Source organism: Neopsephotus bourkii, unplaced genomic scaffold, assembly GCF_033783945.1.
Source record: "Neopsephotus bourkii isolate Nb327-2 ecotype Australia unplaced genomic scaffold, CSIRO-AGI_Nbou_v1 NB_1279, whole genome shotgun sequence".
NCBI classification, from domain to species: Eukaryota; Metazoa; Chordata; class Aves; order Psittaciformes; family Psittacidae; genus Neopsephotus; species Neopsephotus bourkii.
The window spans coordinates 2288701-2316687 of NW_026901764.1; the positions used below are offsets into that span (position 1 = coordinate 2288701).

A 27987-nucleotide genomic window follows, 5' to 3' on the forward strand; every position below is an offset into this window, starting at 1 on the left:
TTTGCTTTGCTTGGGAGGAGGGGATAAAAAGTAGAAAGAGAAACTCAAACAACCAATATAAAAGTTACACTGCATAAAAGTAGGCTCCTGCAAACAATAGATAGATAAACAACCATGCACCTCAGCACTGAAGATGATAATACTTAATTCCAAATAAAATCTATTACTGCCCAAACCCTGAGTGTACTGACAAAGGCTTTGCTCTTTTCAGTAGACTGAACAGTACTGGGGGGGGGGGGGATGATCAAACAATATCTCTGTGCATTCAAACTTTTTTAAAGAAACAGCAGGAAAGAATCCACTGAATTGATCTTTCCCAGCACAACTTTATGAAGGGCAGCACAGGTAAGGAAAAACTACTTTTTTCTTTCTATAAGAAAGATGTTATCCTCTCACTTGCCTTTCAGAATCTTCTAAGTACTTGATTGCTATCTCTAGAGATTTGAAAACTGGGTTTGAGAATGCATTTCTAGGCTGTTACCAATCTATTCAGTGAATTCTGTAAGTCACTCTATGTTTTGCTTCACCTTTGCCATCTGCAAAAGACTGTCTGGTGGAAAGCAGTATTCAAGAGCTATTTTCTGTATTTATTTGCAGAAGCTGTTCCATGCAGCAGACAGCACTTTCCCTTCCTTGCCTTCTGCTTTGCATGAGCAGAGCACAAAGGACGAAGCTCAGACATGTGCAATGGCCCCAAAGGTAAGGGGGGAATGTTTCTTGGTGGCAGGACACTTGGTCTCCGAGGGCCCAGCCCCATGGGTGCTGCTCCTAGGGTATCACACTTGCCGAGGAAAGCCTGGAGAAGCCTGTGGGGACCCTTGTTTTGTATGGAGGGAGAGGGGAAGGAGTGGACCAGGCCTTGGAGCAGGCTCAGCAGGCTGCTTGGGGACCAGCGAGTGGGGAAAGGAGAGGGAGCCGAAGGCAACCACTGCCATAGCCGTGTTGGCACGATGTCAGCAAGAGCAGTAGTGACTTGGATCAGCTCTGCGCTGTGACCCTTCCCGACTACATCGCGGGACCGCTGCGATCACCATGGAAACAGCGCATCCCTGCGGCGCGGTTGCCTGGTGATGGCGGCGGAGCCGAGGCCGCCGCATAGGGTGAGCGAGGCCGGGCCGAGCCCCTCCGGCAGCGGCTGACCCGGGGCTGGGTCTCCTCGGCCTGGCTGGACGCTTTTACCAGAGCACAGCCCCTCCTGATGGCCGGCGCCGCAGTGGCAGCCTTGCGGAGGTGTGAGTGTGGCACCAGGGTGGAAGCAGGAGTGGCAGGTCCTTGTCATAACGAGGGCTGCATCCCCCAGCCGGCGTCCCAGAGGAGAAGCAGGTGCTGCTGATATGTAGCAAGGGGACTGAGCTGTTCCCACCTCCATCCCAGCAAGGATCCTCACAGAGAACCTGGCATAGGATGTGGCCATGGGTAAAACCGGGGGGCTCTGTCTGGGCAGATGTGGGCAGGCAGGCATGAGGGAAGGTGACCAGTGGGGGCTCAGTCTTGCAGGCAGCTCCTTCTGGGGTCTCTTCTCCTCCGCACCCTCCATGCTGCTGACCACATCAGTCACGCTGTCGACGTGCTGACCAGTGTGCATGGAGCTATACAGGTCAGGCAGCCCTGACCATCCAGTGCCTGCAGGGCTAGAAGAGTTCTACAGAAGTATCTTCACATTCTTTCTCCCAGGCTCCCATCACTTGTGATTCAGGGACTTCCTGTCGTTTCTAACAGTCCTATGAGTGTGCAGTGACCTAGGACTAGGACTGAGCATCCATCAGTTGCTGGCCCAGCTGAACGCGATAACTTGATCGGGTGACTCAGCCCCTGATTGCACATACTCTTTATTTAATTCCCATAGGCAACTTACGTAATGGAAGTGGAAGGTTATTTGTATTTAATTCCTGTGGAAGTTTTCTTTATGTTTAAAAATATGAAATTATCTGTTTCATTTAGTTCATACATCCATACTTTTGGGAGAGTCCATGGACGTGGACAAGGTATTGTTACAGCAGGTACTGCACTCTTGACTTCCACACATCTTTCTCAGTATCCTTCAAAACAGTATAGCTCTAGCATTAGATACCTAGGGTCTTTCTTACCCTCCTCACCCACCTCGTCTTTTATTTAAAATTCTCAAACTGATCCCAGGAAATCCAGATCAGATGAAAGCTTTCAGCTCTAATATTCTAGATGCAAATCTTATTAAATTCCAAACCCCAAACCAAGCAACATTGAACACTGGGAATAAAACCGAAATGAAGAAGATCAGTCACTCTCAAGTCAGTTTAACAGCTCATACAGACACATTCTCTCCGGTCTCATCACATTCATATTAATGGATAAATTTGCCTGTTCTATTATATTCTATATGTTACACTGTGTAATGAGAAGCTAATTGGAGCCAATAGGCAACATGCTAATATTTGTGGGGTTCAAAAATCAGTCACAGCTCCAGCATTTGAGGAAAAACCTATTTATTTCAGAGTTGTTTCCAACTGTGCCTGAACAAAACTTGCTTCTGGATCCTCCTTCCCACGGACTTCCAGGTTCTGGGAAGCTGAACTGCTTGCAGATGCAATGTTTAGGGATTACACGTGTAATTAAATTAAAAGAAATATTTAAGGTCACAAATCTAAGCAGTGAACATAAGCCTGCCACCTGCCCCAGGCTAATGTCAGCATTAGGAAACTGCAAATGTGTAGTTATCCTAGCCTTGAAGAAAAGCTGAAGGATGGTACTTGGAAAAGACGGCATGAAACGAGGCCTGCATATTTCTCCAAGACAAGGCTGTACGTGCCCTGTATGCATATGCGGGGTGCATGTCCAGTTCACAGGTTGCTTTAAAGTCTTAAAGTTTGACTTCGGAAGCTGAACACGGCATTTTGAAAAAGAAAGACGTTCTTCCCCTCAGAGGAGTAAGCGTTCACAGGAGCAGCTGATGGGGAATGTTTGCCTCACATTTAACCCCCTGGGAAGCTGTTCCCCGCTAACTATGCCCTTGGTTATATTTGTAACTTAGTCAGCTTTTGGGTAGCTGTAAAGGCAAACCTTATTCTAAATCAGAAATCTGTTTCTCTAGGTGTGGTCTGGTTTACACTCTTGGCTGCGATTGTGAGACAGAGACACCATGTCCAGAATGGATCTTGGAGACCTTCTCTGTGGTTTTGTGGGGAGAGCACTTGGAAATTTGGTCACCTGTTTGCAGATACCTGACCGTGCAGTGGTACTTGGTCCAGGAATGGGTGAAGCTCATTCAGACATTGGTTATGAACTCTGTGTCCTTTTAACTCCTTTTCAGTTTAGCATACTTTTCATGATCCCTCCTCCTTGTTCTCTGGATGTGCCTGTACATATTGCTGCCAAAGGCTCTACGGCTGGGTATTCCTGCTTTGATTGATAAGTAGCCATTAATCACCTGTGGTGGCCCCTCACTTCTTGTTCCTTGTTCCTCACTTCCTGTGTTATTGTTTTACCATGGGAGTCATGAAGAACTGTAGAGAGGAGGATAAATCATAGTGTCTTCTAGCTGCAAATCTTCTGAATAGTTTCCCATGTTAAATGCGTGAAAATTTTTGAATCCTTAGAGATTTTTGTAAAAACAAGGTCTGAATACTTGTGAGTGACACTTGTTGCCATGCCAGAAATCAGTCTGACAAATTCAACCTTTTGTCTCTGACTAAAAGATTCTTATCTTCAGCCTGGTTCCAAATAGGTTCGTGGGAATGGAGAAAAAGCTGAAGAAAAATACGCTTGCTAGCCTGTAAGCCAGTTCCCCCTCTTTCCAAATCCCAAAGCAGGAGAAAGAAAAAAATGCAAAAGGAGATGCTCAGAACTCTTACAGACATATTCGAAGACTGGTCCCTTATTCTTTTTTAGCCATTGGATTACATTAATTGGCTTAATAAACTTTAAACATTGGAGACAGTGAAAGTCTAGACTTTTTGTCATAGGGTCAGTAATTCAGACTGATTTCTCTCCTGACATCTGACTCCTAATTTTCTCCAAGTTCATATTCTACTAAGATAAGTTGCCAAAGTTTATTGGCCAGATTGGCTCATTTAATGAAAAGCAAGTCTCACCCACACACTAAAGCAATGGGGAGTTCCTCTAATACAGTAGATGTCAGCCATAACAAGTCCCTATTAATAATTGAGTACCTGTTGGAACTGCTTGAACAGTTTTCCTTTGCTTCTTGTCAAGCACCATTAATGTGCAGTAACCTCATTTAATCTGACTGTGTCACGGACAAGTGCATCCATCCCGTATGGTTTGATCCACCCTTTCACCGTTTTCCCTATGGCATGATTTGAAGCCTTTGAAGAAGCGCATATAAGTTCCGTTCTGTTATGTTGATTTGAAATAGTGAAGACGTAACAGCTGGAGTGGCATGGCAGGCTTGCTGGTTTTTTTTGTTCTGGCTAATGAAAGGTGTTTTAATGTCTGATCACCTTGCTCTGATAGCACACCTTCTTTCAGGTGAGAGTGCTATAGCCACCGTATTTTCTCTATGGCTCAGGACTTAAGGTGATGCATTGTATTGGGGAGTATATCAGGTTCATGGTGTCTCTTCTACCCTTGCTTCTTCAATGCTTAGGCTGGCATAAGTGGTATTTCAGTGCTGTGTTGTATATTCAGGGCTCTGTGTCATCTCTCAGCACTGTTCAGTGGCTAAATGTATGGCAGGGGTGCGCTTCCTGGGGATATTTGTGGTGGAAGGCAGAGAGAGCAGATGCCTCTGTCACAGCCTTGAGTCTGAAAGACCTTTGTGGCTTCCGTGTAGACTGAGATGAACTTGACACAGTGTATTTAGACCAAATAGTCCCCTGCTCCTTGGCTGACTTCTGAGTCTCCAGATTGCTCCAGGATACTGATTATGGCTGTTGTTCAAGCTGGTGACCAGGAGTACTTGGGCTGACAGCAGTACTGTCAAGAACCAAGAAATTCCAAGTCTTAGACTTAGCTGGAGGGATTTTATCAGCATAAACATGGCAAATCCTAACAGAGTTGAGCACTTGTCCCTGTCGGCCCTGTTAAGAATAATAATGTGTTAGGCTGGTTGAGTAAGTGGACTACTCAGAGTCAATCAGTGAGGAAATGGTGATATGACTCATTTCTTACACTTGCTCTTAGTCACAGCTATACTGAGTTTCAGCTGCTTAAAAGAGACCTGAATCAGTTTAAAAGGAACACAGGAAGAAAGTAGTGTTTCATTCTCAGGTCAGCCCTCTTTGCCAGCCACTATTTTCTTTATATAAGGATAAGCTGGGAATAACGGGGGAGGGAGGGGGAATTGCAGAGGGTCATTATTATTATTTAGTTTATTTGTTACATGTCACTAATGTGAAGCAAGGTTTATTTTTTTGTTTGGATTCCAAAGGACAAAGGTCACTTGTTTTGCCCAGAGGCTCAAACTTTAGTCATCAGTGAAGTTATTTCCCTGGTTCCAACCCTGTCCTTTCCAGGATGTGTGTCCTGCTATTCGAACCATTCCTTGAGTTGCATAGAATTAGTTAAGCTGGAGTTCATGTCCTGAATTGCACCCAAAGACGCGTGATTCTGTTTTAAAAACAAAGCTTTGAGGTTTTGAGCAGCTTTAGTCTCCTTGAAGAGATGACGAATACATAGGATCTCTGAATCTGCATATTTTATTCCTAGACCTGAACAGGTTGTGCCTTTTCATGCTACTGGGATAGCAGAATTGTACTGTCTCAGTGTTTCTCTGCTCATGAGGAATCTCGGCTATTGCAAAACCAGTAAGTAGCTGCACATCAGGAACTATCTGAAATTTTGTGGAGCAAGATTCTACCTGGCCTAAAAATGCTGGACCTGTCAGAGCAGCAGGCTGGGGCTGACACGGCTCAGACAGACCTCCTTTGCTGAGGAAACCTGCCAATTTTTATGAGGTACCATTGAGGTACCTTAAGCTTATCTCCTTCCAGGTGAAAGCATCTAACACCCTCTTTTTTGTCTAGATTGGACCCTAAATCTCTCCTTCATATGGTACAAAAGTGGGAGCACATGAAAAAAACGTCCAGTGTATCCAGATTTTTTGCTGTCTAATGTTCCTTTGTATTGTGAGAATGACTTTAGAAATCACTTGTTTTGAAACCTAAAACTTTGCTGTAGCTTCATAACACCAAAGCTTTATCAAAGAGTTTGTTTTCCCTGTGTGAATGAGTTGTGCATTTCAACCCAACATTTAAGTTCAGAGCTCTAACAGTGCTGTTACTGTAAGGTCTTCGTAGTTTCATGCTCAGCTGGAGATGGCTTCTCAACTTTTGTAATTCCTATTCAAGTTTTGCAAAGAAGAGGGTCTTGAATGCAGATACAGGTTTTGAGCATGGGATTGTATTACAGTTGTCACCCTGACTTCGAAGGTGAACAGAGACCTACATTTTAATAACTCTGTATTTTGATACTTGGCCAGCATCACAAATTCTTATACTGAAGTGGGCCAGCAAACATAGAGCAGCATTTTAAAGAAAGAGAACCTAAAGATGATTTCTGAAGTCTGTGTCTGTAGTCATGTGCCATGTGGTCTGGTATGAAAAAGAACCCAGCACTTGCAGCTTGCCGTAATCTGAAGAAAGAAGGTATTCCCGAGACAAAATCCTAAAAACAGCTACTGCATTATAGCGAAACACATCCATGGCGTGTATAGTTGAGGGTGAAGACTGGCAGGCCCTACCCATCCTTTTTTGGTACTCTGAGGAAAGTCATGGTTTTATATTGCTTGCTTGAATATGATAGTTGGTGATCATGGGAGTGGATATGTACATAACCTCACCAGGATGCCTGGTCCAGTTGTAGGGTCTGTTGTCTCCCATATTACAGCTGCCATCATGGGGAGATCATTCTCCATTCCCTAGGGCTGTTGAAGCCCTAAATGAGGAGGACTGTGCTATAAATAGGGTTGAACCCTCTTTAACAGGCTCTTTGACAGACCTTGAACACCTTCCTGTCCAGATCTTTGGAGGCAAGCTGGGCAGTGCCTTGTTACTGATGCTGTGTAAGAGGCTGAGCAATCCCACATGAAAGGCAGTACAAAAGTTAACTCACTTCTAGTGAGAAGGACTACTGGAGGACCAGCATGCACTGCTTCCTCTTTCTGACTGAGGATCACATGCTTCAGGCATTAATTATTCAAAGCTGATATTTCTGCACCATTTAGGAAGAATCCGGTGGTCCAAATGGCTCCAAGAATAGCTTCCCTTTGTTATTTTTTAATGTGAACATTTTAGTTTGCTCCATTATTCAGGGATATTCTTGCTACAACTATATACATCATCCTGCTGAAAGCAGATGAAGCATTCAAAATTTTAGCCCACTGTTTTTACCTGAATGTGTAGGTTTTGACAGACAGCAAACAGCTCTATCTCTCAAGGTCGTATTATATCTATGTGTGTCTCCAGAGATACAGGTACAGGATTGTGAGATTTTGATACTGTTCTGTAAACAAATAGCCTGAAAGCTGCCTGATGCACTGCTTTGCTTGCATGCTTATTGAATATAAGCCTTCTTGCCAGATCTAAGAGAGGCTGTAACTGCTGCAAACTCTCACCATATTATAGATTGCTACCAACAGAAGCCTTATTTATTTCTGTGGACATTTTCTTGAGGTCATTGCTACAGTTCTGTCAATCAAATAAGCAAACATCTGCAGTGGCATCGCTTGTCTGTCTTGTTTAATTTTCAAAACATGGCTGAGAAGAAGGCTGCCAGTATAAGAAGAAAAAGAATCAAACTGCTCGTTGTTACATCCTCACTATCCTGGAATGACTGTAGGCAAAATAACCCTTGGTTTTGTTGTGTTTTTACAGTGGGCTGTGGTCTGAGAACAATTAGCTGCACTCTTTCCTCTGGGTGGTTGTTCTACTTATGCATTATTATTAAATGTTTTTATCATGTTGATGGCCCAGCTGGAGCCCAGCCTGAGACGTACAAACAAATATGTAGTAGCAGAGGACGGTTACTCCATATGCAGCCTCAGTAAGAAGTAGAAAACAGCAGGTGGCTATGAAGAGCTGAGAGCAAGGTAAGAGAGAGCTGTGATTAGTGCAGAAAACATTAGTCATAGCAGGACAGCTTCCAAGCCATTTTGTGCTGTTTGTAAGAAGAGAAGCTGTAAGAAGTTTTAATTTTACTTTAAGTGAAAGTCTGGTAGCCTTTCACACAACAAAATTGGTTGATGGATTCATAGGTAGGTATATATTGACTGAAATAACACGAAGATGTTTCCTGCTTTCGTTCCACCCTTGAATGCCAGAAAATTTGGGCTTTAACCTAAGCTAATACATGAAGTATTTTTGAATGTTTTAATAAAGCTGTAAGTTGCTTTCAAATGTGTCGCCTTCCAGTCCTGTGTCCCCCCTGGTTTTCCCACCACAGGGAAAAAGGTTCCCTTTGTAGATGTTGTTTCCCATTAGGTTGGTAGGTGAGTACTGGTACTGCCACGTGGCTCAGCTGGGCAGAAGACCATAGGAGAACATGGGAGATAGAAGATGCTGCTCCACAGGTCATTTGAGATGTTTCTCCCTCTCACCTTCTCTCCCATTTCCACCTGCCCCATTCCAGCCATGTCTCCCAACTGCTTTGTCTCCTTTGGTGCTCACTGTACCCACGTAGGAACTGATTTAACTAACTCAGCAAAATGCCTTGTTAGTTTTATGCTGAGAGAAATTCAGTTGGCTGCTGAGACCGATGCCAGGCAAATCTCGGGAAGAGGCTGGACCATGCAGGAATAGAGTAAATGTGGAGAAAAGAGAGGGTCTTCTGTCTCAACTGTGACCAAACACTCTTCTGCTAGTAAAATTGCAAGCACAGGCTGAGCTGGAGGGGTGATCCAGGACAGACCTCAGATCCTGGAGGGTTTGGTGATGATGGAATGCTAGACATCCAAATCCTGCACTTCGCAAAGATAACAAATGCTACAGGCTATCACAAATCAACCTCAAATGTCTAGGATCGCTTATTTCTTTACAGATGAATTAAAAGTGGAATATAGTCTCCTCAGGATGTTTTTAGGATTTGCTTATGAGCTATCAAGTGTCGCTTGGTTACAGTTCCACACATCTGTAGAACAGAAGTTGTGTTTGCTTTTTAAAAGAGGGAAAACATTTCCTTGTGTGATATTTGATGTATGAGAATGTACACAATACTAATTTGTTTGGCTTTCCTAGGCAAATAATTGGTCTGGGAATTTGTCTGCCCACAACTGCAAGCCTGGATGTGTTGTATTTATGTGATTTATATTGTTTTATTTTATATGATTACAGAAGTGTTGGAAAATATTTCTTGACTTAAGAAAGTGCCCTCCCAGGTCCAAGTTTACATGTGTACCTGGAAAGCTCTGTGTAAGAGCTATTGCTTTATGTGAAGCTGTGAAGTGTAGAGCTTTGCTGAAATTATAAGCAAACAAAAGTCACACAACCGATTAATGTTTTGAAACATTATGACTAAGGTTGTATTTCTCATGGGGCTTGCTTGAGCTGTCTCTGATGGGATGAAATTTGCCTACCAATGTGCTTTCCCTTCCAGTGATGTGAGACATCAGCCTTTATCTAAGCAGCAGTCTTGGTGGCGTCAGTGGGAATTTTGCCTGATTTAGAGGATCTTTTGTGAAAGCTCCTCAACCCATTTTTCAATGCTACAGCTTACCAGGACTGTGTTATCATTCTGATATACCTTCCTGTCTACACACTGACTGCTGCCTCAGAGCCATGACTTTCTGAATGTCTTCCTCCAAGTCTTCAGTGCCTGTCTGCAGGCCTGTATACAGACATGCACAGATGAGGGGGAGCAAAACTTCAACATTGTTGTGGTGGTTTGAGATTGCTTTGTTTGTTTGGGGGTTTTTGTGTGTGTTTTGTGGGTTTTTTTTATATTTTTATTTGTTGTTGGTATTGTTTTGTTTTTCCTTTCACCCCCTCTTCTTTTCCCCCAGTGTGGTAGAAATTGGTGGTTCTGGTTTATTCTGCCTGTAAGTAGCATGAGACTTGGAGCGGTTTGTGAGGCCATGTCCTCCTTTTATAAGGTACTAAAACCTCACTGGTAAAAGAATGAATTTAACCTTACAGGAACTCAGCAGTGCTTTTGGTGCTGTCTTCCCTGAGGACTTTAAGTTACCAAATAAATCAGTGCACACAACAGCAAAAGAGCAAAGTGAAACTTAATCTCCACCTGCTTGTTCAAACAGCCCAAGGCACTGCTGATCAGTCTCAGCCATGCAGTCACGTCCGCCAGGGCTAAGAGCAGATAAGACATGTTTATTTGATAGCTGAACCACGTTGTGCTCTCATTAGTTGAGAATGATTCATGAGGTCTGAGAAGACTTTTCCAACTCTTTAAACTTTAGAGCAGCTAAACTCATGCCTGAAATACACATGAACCCCAGAATCATCTTAGAAACAATCTTCCTTTTTCCATGCCAGTGCATCTTCTTGCTGAAGTCACATTTATTATTTTCACTGCCATCCCCAGCACTGCAAGTGGGGACTCTATCTTCAGGAAGAAGCTTTAGGAATATATTCAAGAGCTATGGATGCATAGTGCTTCACACAGGGAGGCCCTTGGTGTGCCCAGCACAGGTGTGGACAGCACAGCAGGAGGATACTGGGTGGATAGGAACATACTGATGGGAATAGCCCCCTCACCCCTCAGGTTTGCAGCCCAAGATTCCTTTCTGCATCTTGCTTTCTAGAAAGTGCCAAGAAAGAAGAGCAGCAATGGACCAGGGAGGTCAAGACTCCTTCTCTCCCACTGAGTTGACCACCATATTGCTGTCCCCTGAGCCTTGCCTTGCCTTGCCTTGCCTTCATGCACAGCAGACAAGCTTCAGCAGGCAGGGCAGACAAGAGTCACTGTTGTGGGGGGGTCTGATGGGTCTGCTTTTAGCATCCAGGACAGTCTGAATAAAAGGCTTTCTAAGCTAACAGCTATCTCTGGAGGATGCTTTCAGATGTATTTCCTGGAAACTAGTGTGCACTTCTGCTGTGGTCTCCTAAGACTCATATTGGTAGCTTTTTGTCTTCCACCAGAATAAACTGCAGGATAGGAAAAGAAAAAAAAGGCAAGGATATGTTTTACTGATCAATAGAATAATTTAAAATTTGTAATATCCTTTAAATAAGTACAGAATATTAATATTCTTTATGAAATCCCTTATAATTACCTGTCCTGTGTTCCCAGACTGGAAAATTGCATATGGATTCTGACTTCTGGAAGCATTGTGAGATTACAACTTACCAAAGCCATAAAGCAGTTTGCAGTGTTTAATAAATACATGTGATTACTCCAGGAAAATTGGATTACTGTTATGAAAAGAACTTGAAAAGCTATTAGTATCACCATAAGTCCCTGCTCACATTCTACAATTAAGTCACAATTTGGATAGCAGTTCACCTATAATGCTGTCATGTCAATAAGGAGAAAACATAACAGGGCTTATAAGAGTATTTTCCTTTAGTATAGAGATTTTCAGAAGGCAGCAATAACTTGAATCTTCTGTTACCCAAAGCTTAAACCCATCTTACAGAAAAAAAACCTGTTCAAGACTTGTCCTTTTCTGCAGGTGGATAGAATATGAAGGCTGATAGAATTTAAAGGTGGATGGAATATAACGGCAAACTTTGTAATTTTTATCTTTCGCTAAAATATATCAAATATTTGGTTCCCTCCCCTGATACTGTGATAGGCTGAGGCCACTCCTTTTGTGGAGGCAGCAAGTGGAGGAAGTTAAAATGAGGCTGAATGTTGCTCAAGGTTATACAAGAAGGTGACAATAACTGGGGTAGGGAAATCAGTGCAGACCTAAAGGTGTTGGACAGAAAGTCAACAAGTTGCTACCCATGCTGGAAGAGTGCCTCAGCCTCAGCTCAGAAGAGCATTGTTATTCCTCAGCTGCTAATGAGCACCACGCACTGATTTCCTGCTTGCTGTCCATAAGACATCCCCTTATTTACCAGAGGCTGATCCAGGATGGTTGCAGTGCAGGTCCCGACTGGAGCAGCACAGACATATAGTGGTGCCTACAACTTTCCATGTGGAGCTTCACAGTTCCCAGAGGCCAGCAGCAGCTCAGAAACCCTCAGTCACAAACATCAGGCATTGGACTTGCCACAGCTGAGTGCTCCTGCACCAGTGGGAGCTGGGTGTCCTCTAAAGTGTGTGATTTTGTTGACCTCTAGTGGCTGTAGAGCAGAGAGGGACAGACCTTCAGGTGGGTGAAGCAAGAGTGGCTCTGCTGAAGCTGGTGGAGCTCCCCCAGTCAACGTTCCCTGTATAGCTAACTTGCCGATGGCACATCAAAGCTGCCCTCTCGATAGACTACTTTCTGTAAGATAATATCCTACCTGGAAATAAGTGAACATTTTGCATTTAATTTGTTTATGGGCAGGGGGTTCCCCAAGAAGTCTTTATTTTCCATAAGAAATGTTGCAGCTGTCTGCTCTAGGGCAGCATAGTATAAAGGCTGTAATTCATATCATTATATTCACCTTACCTTCTATGAGCTTGCTTTCATGACACTCCATGATATGCTTCAGCCATTTCCCACCCATGGTTAAGTCTTCTACCTCCTGCAGCACCTTGAGCAAGGCTCCTCAGGAAGCCATCTTCACAGAGGAAAATGGAAACAGGACAAGGCCAAGCTAAGCTGTTAGCAACCTTTTTATTAGAACAGCAATTCAACAATTTGGGTTGCATTTTAAGTGTGCACTTCTCTTCTGGTCAAGGCATTGACATTTTTATTGGGGTAGGAAAGATTTCTGCTTATCTCAAATGCTTCTGTGAAACAGCTCTTTATGGAGCTTTTTCCCTTTTCATGAGAAGCAAGTAGCACTTGCAGGTATTGGTGATAGTATAGGGGAACTGAAAGAATCATCTGTGATCCTGTGTGGAAGTGACAGCTCTTCTACACAGTGGTGGCCCCTTAGCAGCCCTCATCATGGCATTGCTATGCTGAAGCTAGAATCTGGCCCTGTTCTTATGCCATAGAAGCAGACATTCGGCCTCACTAGAGTCTGTGAAGACTGTCAGAGGATGACATTTATCCCAACTTTATCTCATAACTTAGCTGTAGCTGAACCCAGTCCTGAAAGCCTCAGTTTGAATACTGTGAAAAATGGGCTGTCTCTCTCACACCTCTAACCAAAAGTGGGCATAAATAATTCATAATAGATCGAATTTGCTGAAATATATAAAGGATGTCATCCGTCTTCTTGCCAGTTATTATGTTGAGTAACTGAAAGGTTTTATTAGAGACTGATGGCAACATTCAACATCAGTCACTTCATGCACATTGTTCTTATAGTGTGTAATTTGAAAACAGTGCTGTGGGCTAAAGGAGTTTAGCAATAGGAAAATGAATACAGCTCTCTGAAATGGAGGAAATGAAATAATGTGTCTAGTACATATCACAATAGCTCTGAGGAAGCTTCACAGCTTCCTTCCAGCTGGGAGCCTGCTAGTGCCTGTGCACGGTTTAGCAGGGACTGCTGTGCTCTGGGGCTTACCTGCACCATGTCTAAGTCCCTCTTGTAGAGAAACTGCAGTGCCGGCGTCATTGCTCTCACAAAGAGAAGGTAGCTCTTCACTGGCCTCCAGATGCTTAAGGCTGCAGAATAGGTGAACTGGAGAGAACCTGCACCCTTTCAGTTCTGTCACTTGGCTTAAATAAAAGAATAGCTCTCCTCAGGCACCTGTCTTCTTAAGAAGAAAAGAATGAGGTGTGGAAGTTGATGGCTATATCTTGGACATGGGAATGAGTATGAGGCCAGTTTATGTCAATGAAGTGTTTCCTCTCTTCTTGTCAGCCTTGTCCTGTAATTAGAAGCTATTTTGTAACTTGTTTCCCATGTTTAGTTCAGGTGCTCGTGTTCTTCAGATGACGGGAACTAGACATTGTGTACAAGCATTACTTGGTTCTAGTGGGTCTTATTTGTAAATTAATATAATTAATTTAGCTTTTCTGATCTTAGTCTCAACACATTCTTTGAGAAAAGAGCTGCTGGTTTAGGGCTTTTGTTTATGGTGGTTAGCCTCAGGCAGTCTTGTACTTTCACCTTGTGATTGAATACATCACCTCAACAGCTGAAAATGGCTCTTTTTAAAACAATGCGATTAGCTGGTTGGATTTTAGCCTTTGGCTTTAACAACTGCTGTAACTTGTTTTATTATACCCTTAACCTTTCGTGCTCCTCCTGTTAGACCTATGAATTGGAAAAGTCAAGTTTGTGTGGTAATTGATCAGCAGATTGCTAAAAGTGCTTGAAAGCCTCTGAATTTAAAAACAGATACAAAAGGTGATTGAAAATTCATCCAGCCAAAACCCACATCTTAGCGAGGGCCCTAGTTTTGTTTAAGCAGTAGGCCTGCAACTTGCATTTTCTCCATCATTAACGATGTACTGTTCTTGTCTTCGTCTGTAAACAGTTTTGCTTTAATAAATGCCAGAGTTTGTGTTTACATTTAAGAGCAAAAAAAAAAAGTGTGTTATTTATTTATTTATTGCTAAACCTCTTTCTGTGGTCTGATTTTTGGCAGACTGCCTCCCTAGTGCTCAGCCTTGGTTGAACCCAGAAACCTTGAACAGAGTAATGCCGTTATTGACTTCTGCTTCCAGTGTTCTACTGCTTCTTTAAAAGGTGTGCAGTCAAATGAAAACAATAATGTTAATTCAAAGCCATAGCTGCTATTTTCAAGAGGAAGATGAAAGAGAGAAATCTGTACTTTCTGCTTATTTATTAACAAAGCCACTGTTCTGGAAAGCTTTGTGAAACTTGTCCTGAATCTAATCTTTCTTCTGAACCTGTCTTCCTAGAATATGTAAACATATAAATCCAAGAAACTGAAAAAGAAGAGGAGGGCGCAGAGCAAGTCAAAGTAATTTACACTTATTGTTGGAGTTATACTGTTTGAGATGCTCTAATCAGAGAAACAGGGCACAGAAATGTCAAGTCATTTGTAAATCAGAGGTGTACAAGTACTGTTACTGCCTCTTATCTCTCCACCGCTATGTTTCATGACTAGCAATGTGAAGCACAGATTTAACTAGGAGGGAACGTTAGTCATCCTTTTGTAAACAGTAATATGATTATAAACCCCCTACACGATATTATTTTGCATTTGAAACTTTATTAATACTTCTTATGCTGATTATTATGCTAATTATAAGAATACTTCATATACTAATTATTTCCTAAGTTAAATCCAAATCACTTTTGATCGTTCTGGATGTGGAATGTTTTATGGGTGAACTGAAACCTTCTGATACTGTGGAAATAATCACTGTGTAGGGTTGAGCTACTCTCCTTTGTAATGTCACAATTTAGCCTATGCCAATGGCTTAAACTGTTATGCAGAAGTTTGTGTTCTCTACTTTTTGTTTTGAAGTAACAATGTTAGTACCCTAATCAGGGGCTTTACTGTTTTGTCCAAACAGTCCTTTGTGCATTATCACATTCAAGTAGGACTGAACTTCCCAAGTCTGTAAAAATTGTGTTTATTCAGAGCATCCCTGAACATATCTCTGTTGGTGTCTTAGTGACTTAGCTATTCTTTCTTTAAAAAAAAATAAATAAAATGTTATTCTATAGCCTTTTTCTATCTGGGGCTACTAAATAATGGTCTAATACAGACAAAGTTGTGCCAAATGATTACTTGATTTGTCAAAGAAAGACAAAAATATGTTACATTACACTGAGGCATTCATTTCTGCTCTTCTTATTTCTTATTTCTTAATTTTGTGGGCAAAGGCTGGAAGAAGTCGTGTCTCTGAGCACGGTGCAATATGCATCCAAAGCAATGTTCCTACCCACTGAAGTGGAAACAGCCAGATGCTTGGATCTCTGCTTGACTGAGGTGGGAGCACTGAGGCTGACTTCTTTTCCTTGGAGGGAAAACATCTGGGAAGGAATGCAAAACCAGATGAATTAAATAGCAGATCTCACATGCGGAGACTCTTGGTATTTAAAGACAGAATTCTGTTAACAGTGACAAAAGATCCAATTTATTATTTTTATTATAGTGGTTTTGTTCGTTTGGGCTGTTGGGTTTTGGATTTAATTTTTTTATTAACAAAGAAGTTTCCAATTTAATTGGCTTTTTTGCCAGGTGAAACTCAATTACAGAGACACATTTTGTTAATGCAGATGTTGTTACATGCATTTTGTATATCCAAATCCTTGAAATGTGGTTGTTATAGCAACAGGCTTAACTATTAAACAGGTTTTAGTCTTATATCTGCTTCACAGCATATAATGTAATTAGGTTTTTGCAGCATCTTTAAATATCATGCTAGCTAGGATATGGATATGAGTATCACTTACCTCCCTCAGTAAATTAGCTATAGGGTATTATTCTTCCCCAAAGGCATTATCTCTAAGATGTGTGCATTATTAGTCTGCCTGATTTCTTTCTGCCTGAGAGAGAATGTGGAAAAAGAAGTATTTTATCTACACATGCAGTGTTTAAATGTGCAAAAATTGTTAGATTTCAAAAAGCTCGCAGCACGGGTAATTCCAAAACCCAATTCCAGCTGTATCTTTTCAGCGTTTGATAGTCTTAGCCAAAGCCTGCATTTCATAATTCCCTGCTCAGTACTAGCTATCATTGCAATCACATTGCTCCAGGCCTGCTCCTGCAGACTAAGTTCCCAGCACAGGACAGAGTTAGACCATCTGGTGAAATGAGTACTTTTAATATGTCATTTTGAGTCTGCTTTTCTTTTTAAATTTTGTTGCTATTATACTCTGCTGTGTGAGCTTTCAGCTCAAAATCAACTTATTAATTGTATTTCCTGTGCTAGGATCTGCTGGTGGGAGTGATCTCTCAAATCCATTTTCCCTCTCAACCACTAATCTATAGGAAGGGGAAAGTGGGGATGTGAAGGGAGAAACCTTCAGTGTCTGTTTGCATCAGCAGATGCTCCCAAGATAGGAATAATGCAGCTGTGGTGAAAGTTTTACAAGAGGTACCTTGGTGCCTGCGGTGATGTCAAGCTCCCCTTGCTGCTCTGTGCAGGAGCCCAGGTGGGGCTGAGTGCATGGATGGCATTGGGGTGTAGGTACCCTTGTGAAAAGGCAAATCCTGCTGGGATGGAGTGCTGTGCCATGTTGAATTCTAATGTTCAGCCATCAGAAAATGGGCACTATGTGGCACCAAAGTAGTTTCTGCAGGCAGCAGTTTCTTAGGTACTGTAGCTCATTGGGGCCGTGGAGTTTTCTTTCCATCAGAGGTCCACCTTTCAGACTCCTGGGCTTTCTTCTGGATTGGGGTTTTGGGGGTATTTGTTTTTTCCTTCTTCTTCTTCCTTTGATGTCTCTGAAAAAGGAAAATGCTGTTTAATGTGAAATAATTACTTGCAGGAGGAACTAAGCTTGTACTGCAGTTTGTTCAACAGCTTAATGTGGTGTGGGGCCTTTTGGGGCAGCTTTTCTGTTATTTGTTCTTTGTAAATGAAGCCTTTGACTTCCCCAGCTGCACGTTATTGAGGTGTCTTGACACCAAGTCAAGATTTGACTGAGGATTTGTCTCTTGGAGCTTGGATCCAAACTCTCATGAATGAAATGAGAGAAGCTCTTCACAGTCCTGGGAGAGAGGGGGGGGAAACACAGGATGAGGCGACAGAGGTTGAGGGTATATTTTCTTTAATTAAGAAACCTGAAGTCTAATCATTACAATTACTATTTGTATGATCAGATCACCAAGCTTAGAAGAAGCAGTTCTGCATTACAATCTGATAACTGCCAGTGTGAAAAGAACAGCAAGAATTTGAGCCATGTGTGCATTTTAGCATCTTATTTGCCTATGGCACTGTGGTAATTGAGCATATACGAATTATCTGAAATCAGATTTGCATATTCTGCACAAAATAAATGTGGTTATTTTCCTGGAACATATGGCCAGAACTTCACCAGATATAGATAGTCTTGTTATTAGGTTGTATTATTAGGTAATATTGATCTGCAAGAAAAATGCTATTGATGAATTTTAATTCCTTTTAATAAATAATTTTTCCTTTAGTAAGGTTCCTGTGTTAAAAGGTAGTAATAGGGGATCTACTAATGTGATGACTACAGGACTCTGTGGTTACTCTTGTGCCATGGTGCCTGCAATACATTTCAGTAATAAGGTTCCAAAATTAGCAATATTGCAACATTGGGGTGGCTGTAACTCATTTATTGCCATGTGCACCACCCAACTCTCTTTAAGATCAAGTTACTAAACCTGCAGTCCAGCTTTTAATGCTAAGAGGGCATTCTTCTGAGACAATGTGTTTTGCTTGAGGGAAAAATAAATCTCGGATGAAAGAAACTACATTGTTGGGTTTTTGTTTTCGGTTTTTTGTGGTTTATTTTTGCCTTCCCATTTTACTTGTGTTAAAAATAGATGGGAAATCTCAGTCGTGCCTTTAAACACCCTCTGCAAATTGATACCATAAGTTTGTAAATAGTGTTCTGTCAGTTTAAAAAGCAGCCGTTGCCGGAACTCGTATGATACATTTGTACAATACCACCTTTTATTTTTTAAAAAAAGTAGTTTTCAACTCAGCCTCCAAACTCTGAAACTTCTGATTTCAGAAATATGTTTGATTTGTGTTGAAAATCTCCCTTTTGTCCCATTACCTCCCTGTAGCCCATTGTACAGAATGGTGTTGTAGCTGGATATTTCCTTTACTTATCAGTTGGCCTGTAGAAATCAGGCTGGTGCTGTCCTTGCCAACCACCCAAAGCATGCCCTCTTGCTGGGGTCAGCAGCACAGCAGTTGTCCTGTGTCGCTTCCACCCTTGGCTGGTGGAGAGGCCTTGAAATGATGTGTTGTTTCTTAGTGAGCTTTTAGGCTGTCTTAAAAGGTGTTAGCATGCAAAGTAGCACTTGCCATACCCATGTGGAGATGTAGGAGCCCACCAACTGGAGCACCTCCTTTAACTTGCTTCTTTAGGGTTGCCCTGAGGCAGCCAAGAATCATCTATCACCGCTTGCGACAGGACATTCAGCAGACTCATTTAGCACTTGGGTGACTCATTTAGCTACGGCGGAGATTAAAATCAATTCTTCATCTAAGGACGACAAACTGCCCTTTTGTGCCACCCATTAATCTACAGCAAGTCCTGGGCTGAAAAAAACCAGCCCATAATTGTCAACGTGGCCACGAGAGGGAGCTCATAAATCCCACAACCGCAACAAGGATGTATGGAAATGGACAAATATATGTATTTTAAATTCAGTTATTAGAAAACAGCTGATTGTTTTTTAATTCAGATCAACTTCTTTTGAATGTTCTTAAGTTTTGGGTTTTTTTCATGAATTTTTTGGAAGATGTTGTTATATTTATCAGAGAAGTGGATGCAACAGTGTTCAGACTTCACTTGTGATTATTCTGTTTCTTGTGGTTTGGTTAAAATGTAAGTAAATTCTGCTCTTAAAAAAAAAAAACAGCAAAGAAACAAAAAAAAAAACCCTCTCCTGGAAAATATGAAAACCTCAAACATGACCAGTAACTTAGCATTAACTTAGATAGCATATGCATGTAACTTTCCTTTCCCCAGAATTAGACTGTGTAAGAGGGGGTGTATGCAATGCTACTTCCACTTCTTTTAAACTCATATTGGAGCTTCAGAGAAAGGACAAAACTCAAAGGGGCCTCAGTCTTTTTCTGTCTTCAGTAAAATGTTGCAAAACATCTATCTGGAGAGCACATAAGAAGAAGGCTGTTACCAAACAAAACCAGATGCTAATTGATGGACAACAGAGAGATCTTTTTTCCCCAGCTAGCATGTCTTTCTGAGCTGCCTCTGGGGAAGCAATAGACTGTCCTTAAGTCATTGGAAGCAGGACACAGCATCCATGCAGTGTGTATCCCACATTTCATTGCTCAGAGCACCTCTAGGCTTAACATATTTTCCAAAAAATCTAGTCGCACCATAAGAAATTGAGAAAAGCAGTCACAAAAACTTCCAAATAGCAGAGGGAGACTGTGCATCTGGTGTACTGAAGGGAATAATTTCTGGTGGTTAATCAACAGTTCAAAATGGGGGGGGGGAGGGGAGTAGGTTTTTTGTGGGGATTTTTTCCCTTCTTCTCTTTTATGGGGTAGGTTAGTTGAATGTTTTTTCAACACCATATGTATTTCTTGGGAGATCTTGGCAAGGAAAAGGGTTCTTGAAGCAAAAGGGTGTAGTAGTGCTCAACTTTTTATGTATGCACAAAACTGTGGAAATGTTTCAAAAGCTTTCTTTTTCAACTAAAGTCTCTAAAAGGACTAATCAGCTTCACCCTAAGATTATTCTCATCTATGTGTCTGATCTATTTCCTTCCCTGGCATGCCCTGTTTTCTTCTTGTTCACAGTGCAGCTGAAGAGCTGGCTGGCTTACATGCGATTCCCAGCATCATGTTACTCACGCATCCTGTAAAGAAGGAACCATCATGGTGCTATGTGTCTGTTTATTGAACAATGAGGTGGATGCCTTAAAAGCCTTTATTTCCTCTGGCTGCAGCCTTTACACAAATCAGTAGACTCATTAAATAACCATTTGAATGATACACACTGAGGGGTGTGTTTCTCCATCTCCTGCCAAGCCCAGTGTGCTTTAGTTTGCAGTTGAAGGTTCTGAAATGGTGTGGGGTTGGAAAATGCAGGATTCACACCTGCTGGCAGCAAAGGAAGCGAGGGTGAATATACTGAGGGCTGAGCAAAGCTTAAAGCTGTACTTAAAGAGAACTGAAGTTCAACCAGTCCTTGCATGCCCCGATGCCTACACCGCTTTCCATGCCCTGTTCTGGCAATAGGCAGAAACTTGGCTTGGTCTTACAGCATGCTGCCTCTGAGACATTGTCACATCCACTAGGCATGTAGTATCCCAGTGTCCAGGGCCCAGAATATTCCTTCCTTTCCCATACCTCACGTTGCCTTAGTGAAAACATGGATACAGATTGTTGCAGCAGGTTCTCTTGGCCCCCAACCCGTTTACTCCTTTTCCTGTGCCTATGTGGTGGCTTCTTATGACCAGTCACTTGGCTGCATCCTTGAATTGATTTCCTCCATTAATCAGATTCCCATATAGTTTCCCCGATCAGATCTGAGGTCTGTACAGGAGGATATCCTGGATTTACGTTCTGCTGTGTTATCTGTAACTCCCATTTGCATGAACACTCAAGTGGGACTGTATGACATGGTGTAGAGGATCCAGGTTGTTGTCATTTCTTTGTCATTCAGGATTGACTTGCTGATTAATGTCTGAGAAATTGCATGAACTTTTTGCTAAGAAAAATGTGTCATACTGATAGAATTTTCAATCTTGTTCAAATGTCAGGCAATCTGCTTGCGGAAATTAGCGTTCTCATCTCTTGACTCCTCGACCTTAATAACCACCATAAATATCGAACCAACCTTTTAAAGCTGAGATTACTCATTTAAATCCAATTGGAAAAGATGGTCATGGTAAGGAGACAAATGTCAAGGAATGTGGGGGGCTGAGTTATATTTGTAAGACACATTAGGCTTTTAAATCTGGTAATTTCCTGTTTGGAGCTGTTTGTGGAGATCAGCTGTGTTGCCCTAGATGCTACAGGTTGATATGAGCTTTCGTATTTCCTTGCAAAATGCTCTGTTAGGATGGAACATCTTGTGCTCCTCTGCTTCTGGTTGCTAAGTACCCATTCTTCACAGTTGTACCTAGAGGTAGAAATTTAATAACCCTGTGATGTTTACTCTCTTTCCTACAGAACCACAAAGTTTCTAGTAATAGGAAGGAATATATCTCTTTAAGGTCAGACTGTGCTTTATTCAGTAAAAAATACATGGAGTCATATTATTGGACTGGAGTGATATGTATGCATTGAAATTAACTAATGTTGGCTAGTTAAGGTGTTTGCCTAATATTAATCTGATCCCCTGGGCAGTGCACTTTTGTAGACAAATACTGTATTGGAAGGAAAGGGAAGGACAGAGAGAGAAAAAAAAGGGAAGTTATTTTAAATTCTAAATCACTGTCTTTCCAGAGATATAATAGGTTATATCTCTAAAGATAACTTGCCTTGAAGATTAAGACCTGGGCAAATATCAAAGTTGTTACGTAATAACAAATCAAAGAAAACCCAAACCCAAATCCTTATCTTTCTGAAAGAAAAAGCTTTACCATTCCTACTGTGATGAATGCATGGAATCCGTGCCTTTGGATCTGTGGAAAGCCTTAAAGCCAGTTATAATATATGTTCTATTTCCTCCTATTAAGAGCTCTAATTCTGTTGACCACATCTGTGGTGCTGTGGAATTTAACACTTTTACATTGATAGGGATTTGGCACATCAGAGCTGAAGTTATCTGCTTCTTTGATTTCTCAGTTACTTAGGGAGCTACACAGAACATCTATTTAGTAAACAAAATGGGATTGTGTCATACAAGGTTTCTGTTTGTTGGGTTAAATCTTTGACCACTCAATAAGGTAGGATGTTGACTTTGACACCTTCCGTGTCTAAAGAACACTAAAAAGTTTGCCTCTCACCTCCATGCCTTACTCTTGTGTCTCCAGTGAGCTTAGCCAAGAATCCCACTTACAAAACTGCCTCTGGAGCTGGCCAAGGACATTCTAGTTAGATTCCACCTTTCCTTATACTCTCACATAACAGAAAGGTGCAGTCTATTTTTCCCCTACATATGTGAAGGAACAGTTATTTCTAGTTTTCCAAATTAAATTTGAGCAAGTCTGCACTTTCTGGTTTGCCTCAAAAACTCTGTGAAAAAAATAGCTCCCTAAAGGGCATGAGTGAGTTTGTTCTGTTTCTCAAAATGAAACAGGGGAACAAAAGACCATCTTGCAATGCAGGGATCTGCAATAGAAACAGCACACATTACCAGAAGGAGGAAAATGCAGTGCTCCAAACAGAATGAGACAATTTTGCTTGATGAGCAGTGTATTTAAACATGACCATCTTCAAGCAGTCAGAAGCCATGTGAGATATTTGAATTTCTTGTTTTCCTGTGTGTTTCTTTTTTACTTTCAGGCTGTCAGCTGAAAAGGTTGGGATTTTTCTAGAAAGCTGACAATGAGTTCATGCTCCAATTTGTTATTGAGCATCTCAGATTCCGGGAAACTACGTCGAAACATCGTGCTCCTTCACTTCGTGTGGATCACTGGCTGCCTCAGCTTACTTCACACTGCAGAACTATTGAAGATAATGATAAATGATCACGTATTTTCAGAGAAAGGTTAACAATAATGTACATCTATTGGTAACGATGAAACTCTTAATTTCCTAGCTGGTTTGTTCCAGTGTAGGAGTGTAATTTTGCTCTCTGAAGCAGGATACTGTAGTAACTGTGCAGTGTGTCATCAACCCTCCATGAAGGGGCTGTGTTCAATACTCAAAAGAATTTCTAAGGAACTCATCCTAGTGAACACTGTCAAAGCCTTTTGCAGGGTTGTCCTGTGTCCCAGAGGAAGGGAAATCCATGGTGCTTTTCCTCTCACTGAGCAAGTTCTTCATATTGAGAAACAATTTATCTTGATAAATTTGATTCTCCAGCTTTGAATATTTTGATTCCCTTGCTGTGAATTCAATACCACCACAATGAAACAGATTCACTAATGTATCTTTGTCATTTTATTGGTTTTTTTCAAGGTGATCTATGTTTCTTAACTTACAGATGGAAATGGCAAGCAGCGTGGATGCATGCTTTGCTTATTAGATGGGTGTGTACCCCTGCAGCTGAGAGAATGAGCAGATGCATGGGTCCCAAGAAGCTCATGTTCACTTACGCCATACCTTACTTTCAGCATAGGCCTTTACCAAGGGTTGATCTGTAGGTTAGAAATACAGTGTCCTGAGAAAAATGCACAAAGGGAGAAATAAGCCATTTCAGCTGAATGGCTCTTTTATATTCTCTGTGTTTACCTGTTGTGTAAAAGTGAGGCAAATCTACCTTCCAATCCTCTCTTGAGAGAGATGCACAGAATAAAGATGGGTGTTAGGCTGTGAAGAAAAAGAACAGTGACTTGGATCGATCCAAATGCATTTACTCACTCGAACAGCAGAGATAAGAACAAAAGTGATAAAGAAACCTTAATCCCACATCAACAGCACAATATTAGAAGGGTGATTAAGATTACAGACCTAAGGGAATGCGTACATTGCATTACTGAACATGGAGTACCTAAGCTTTAGACTACCTAAAAAAACCCTGCAGGCTCTGTGTAATGTGTTGGTGAAACAAAGAACCACAGACCAATAGCCATCAACTTTGGGATGCTATGCAGGTAATGGTCTCTAGAGACTTGCCTCACATTGGAGCAAGGGCTGCATGGCAGGGCTGTCTGGCAAGCTGCTCTTCACTACTCTGGACAATAACCAGTTTGGAGCCACACAGCATGCAGCCAAGCAGCAACAGCTAAAGGAGACTGAGGGGTGACCTTATTAGTGTATATAAATATATAAAGGGGGAGTGTCACGAGGATGGAGCCAGGCTCTTCTCAGTGGCAAACAATGACAGGACAAGGGGAAATGGGTACAAACTGGAACACAAGAGGTTCCACTTAAACTTGAGAAGAAACTTCTTCTCAGTGAGGGTGACGGAACACTGGAACAGGCTGCCCAGGGAGGTTGTGGAGTCTCCTTCTTTGGAGACATTCAAAACCCGCCTGGACACGTTCCTGCGTAACCTTATCTAGGTGTTCCTGCTCCGGCAGGGGGATTGGACTAGATGATCTTTTGAGGTCCCTTCCAATCTCTAACATACTGTGATACTGTGACTTTGAATCAAAGTGAGTTTGGATTTAAATTTTGACTCTTGGTTGCAAAACGTGCCCTTTATGGTTGGCAGTGCTCAACACAGTCCACTTTTGGCTTTTTTTTCCAAATTCTACCCCTTATCTGCAATAAATTTTGATTTTAATGAATTGCACATCTTCCAGTACTAATTACTACTCATCATCTTCTTAAGATCCCTTATGCAAATGTATACATGCTGTACTCTGGTTGGCTCTATTTATAACTGAATGATGCTGCTTTGTACTTAAATGCTAAGATATCACAGCCAAGTGTAATTAGCTAATTCATTAATTAACCAGAGAATTTTTACCTCTGGTGATACACTTCAGCTTTGCTGTTCAAAGAGAGAGCAACAGGAAATTGTTCAGATTTCTAAGGAGGAGGCTGGAGTAAAACTGTTTGGAAAATCTACTTTCCAGCATTTACTATACCCTTGATGACGCATTGAGGCCAGTTGGCAGTTTTTTCTCCAAAGAGATGACAAAACTGATAAAATTTTATAAGCTCCCACTCCATATTTCTGTTTCTTGTTACTATTCTTAGAATGAACAATTTTTATGAATGTTAATGATACCATTATAATGTCAATTATTTGTGCCTTCTCTAAGAAAAATGTTGTAATCCATGCAAACTTGCTAATGTCTCTTTGGATCCCAAAGATGTGTTAGTGGGTAGGTGTGACCCACAGAAAATGCACACTTGCAAGTCTATCAAAATTAAGGAGAGAAGATTAAAGAAAAGAGGTTGCAAGAAACATGAGATGTTATCTTCTCTCTCCCCTGACTGCCCAGGCTTGAGTATATGTTCACTGTCAGCATAGGGACCAAGGGGACATTTGCTGAATGCCCCCTTATGGGCTTTCATGGAAAGATTAGAGGTCTCTGGTACTATAAAGCACAAGTACACGCTAGGGCCACAGCCTGCATGGAGATACACTTTCTTCTGTTCTGGATTAAATTTATGAAATCAGGTTTCTTGTTCTTTGCTCCACCTCTAAAATCTGGTGCAAAATAATATCCAAGTATCATCAGAAAGGTAGGATATGCTTTAGTTCTTAGGATTGTCTCAAATAATGACATTTGGTGCCTCTAACCTAAATGTCGTTAGGTCCTGAATTAGAGTCAACTTTCTTGTAGCTGCCTACTACTCAGTCTGACTTAAACCCGACAGTTGAAAATAGACCTTTCTGCAGACCTGTCAATTGAAATGGGTCATGAAATGATGCCAGATAGATACCTTAGTGTGGGTGTATGAGGTGTTTCAGGTGTTTTGGTAAGCTTAGGACTGAAGCCATGCTTTACAGGCCTGTTTGTGACTCAAATGTCCTCTTCAGGTCCTTGTTTTTCTGTTTCTTATGTAGCTCTCCTGCTCTTACTAAATTTACAGATGGTATGCTTTCGTTGGGTAGATGGAAACACATATGAATAAATGCTACATATCAGTGTAATGAGGCTATTTGAAAAGAAATTAGCACCTTTGCAAGCCTGGAAGATGATTTAAATTGAGAGGATGGACCGAGATGCATGTGAGCTGCATATTTTAAAACACAGGGAAGTATTTGCAAGGTCTTAGGAGGAAAGAGCCTGAAAGGTAAGACCATCATTTAGTGACTACTGAGAGGCTCAGCGAGGTGGTAGGGAATGACAAGTTAATGGCAGTACCTGTGTCTCTTGAGCACGTTTGTGGTTTCTTCCATTGCAATGATACACAAGCTTGATTTCTTGAAAGAGTGAAGTGTGAAAAATAACAACTTATTCTATTAGACATGCTCACATAATGGTTGCTTGTACTTAATGACCTGCTCACTCTTCCCACCCAGACCTAGAACCAGCACCAAGTCACTCTGGTTTGAAGAGTCATGGAGGGCAACAAGTGTGCAGTCACTTCCTGTGCTAAAGTGGGAGACAGTCTGTCCTGTTTGCTGTTCCAGCAGCCATCCTACCTTCCCAAACGTCACACTCTTTTACATCCAGCCTTCTTTGTGTTTCCTGCTGCACTTGCCGCTGCTGCAGTCACACATGGTGTCTTGTGTTCCAGGCACAGAACAAAGCATCTGCTACAAGAGAAACATTGAGAAAGAACAGACTTTTGAAATTCTGTGCTGCTAAAAACTGTTCAGCTTCTGTCTTAGAAAGATGCAAAGGGTCCCTACTCTCAAAAGCGCTCACAAGGGCAGTATGGAGAGAAGAAATATTGTCTTTCATTGAAGTTCCTGGGCGAGTCATTCACCCTCGGTCTGACTCAACACTGAGCACTGCTGCACCCCCCAGAACATCTCCCAGCTCACACCAGTCATTGCCCAAGACAACATACTCAGTCTTCAGAGCATCCTGATGGCTCAGTGCAGAGCCTTTAGCCAAGCTGCTGTGCTAGGGAGCACAGGGACTGTGAGCCTGACTCTGACATCATTCTGCATCCCAGCACCTGGAAGTCTTGCTGACACCTGTCTGAAGCAAGTGTGTAAGTACCCTGGTATCTCATGGCCTGCTTTCCTAAGAAGCCTTCTAGTACAGTATCAAAGTCTAAAAACAATGCTTGGGTTTTCTAGAATTTGCTTGAAAATCTTAACAGCAAAATTCCTAAATGAGACAAGCAGATTTTTCAATGATGCATAAATACATTGCTGCTAGACTCAAGTAGTAATCTGGATCATTTTCATTTGCTGAGAAAGGTTATCTGCATGGAGCTGCAAACCACAGTTTAGGGAGGCTGAACTGGCTGCCCAGCTTCTACACAGCAGGATCTGCTCTCGTGCTCCAGCAGTGCTGTTGCTATGGCTTTGCCCCAGCGTATATGAGATCAGAAACTGGCTCGCTGCCATGTATATGGTTTTTGCGAGAACTGAATTGAATTATGCTTGTCATTGTTTGCTTGGGGTGTTTTTCCCTAGCAAGATTAACAATAGCACTGCTCACAAAATCCTCATCTTAAGAAAGAAATTATGTTGATCTTTCCTTTAAAAGGGAAAATAAAGGAACTAAACTAAATCAGAGAACCAAACAGTCCAAACCAATTTGGACACTTCCAACTCAGGCTGTTTTCAGTGCTTTCATCTTCAGTGGCATTTTCAATACCTTCTGCTATTACTTGGCTAAGCAGAGGGCTGGGATGCAGAAGGTACAAGATGGACTCTTCAGATCAGCCAATAAGATGCTAGGTAGATTGGGATAAGTGGCTGAATCTCTTGATTCTATTGCTCCTCTTCCAAAGAAAGAATTTGGCTCTTTAGGTGA

The 27987-nt window shown here is 41.8% G+C and overlaps 1 long non-coding RNA gene across 2 annotated transcripts; it reads left to right on the plus strand.

The window, feature by feature from the left end:
• Window positions 1–27960, plus strand: LOC133218646 (uncharacterized). Of its 2 annotated transcripts, XR_009727226.1 has the most exons (4): window positions 1–345; window positions 598–1323; window positions 26141–26344; window positions 26792–27960. It is a non-coding gene; the product is annotated as an uncharacterized LOC133218646 (long non-coding RNA). The 2 variants fall into 2 exon arrangements; XR_009727225.1 differs by lacking the exon at window positions 1–345 and having other exon boundaries at window positions 409–1323.
• Window positions 27961–27987: the final 27 nt, after the last annotated feature.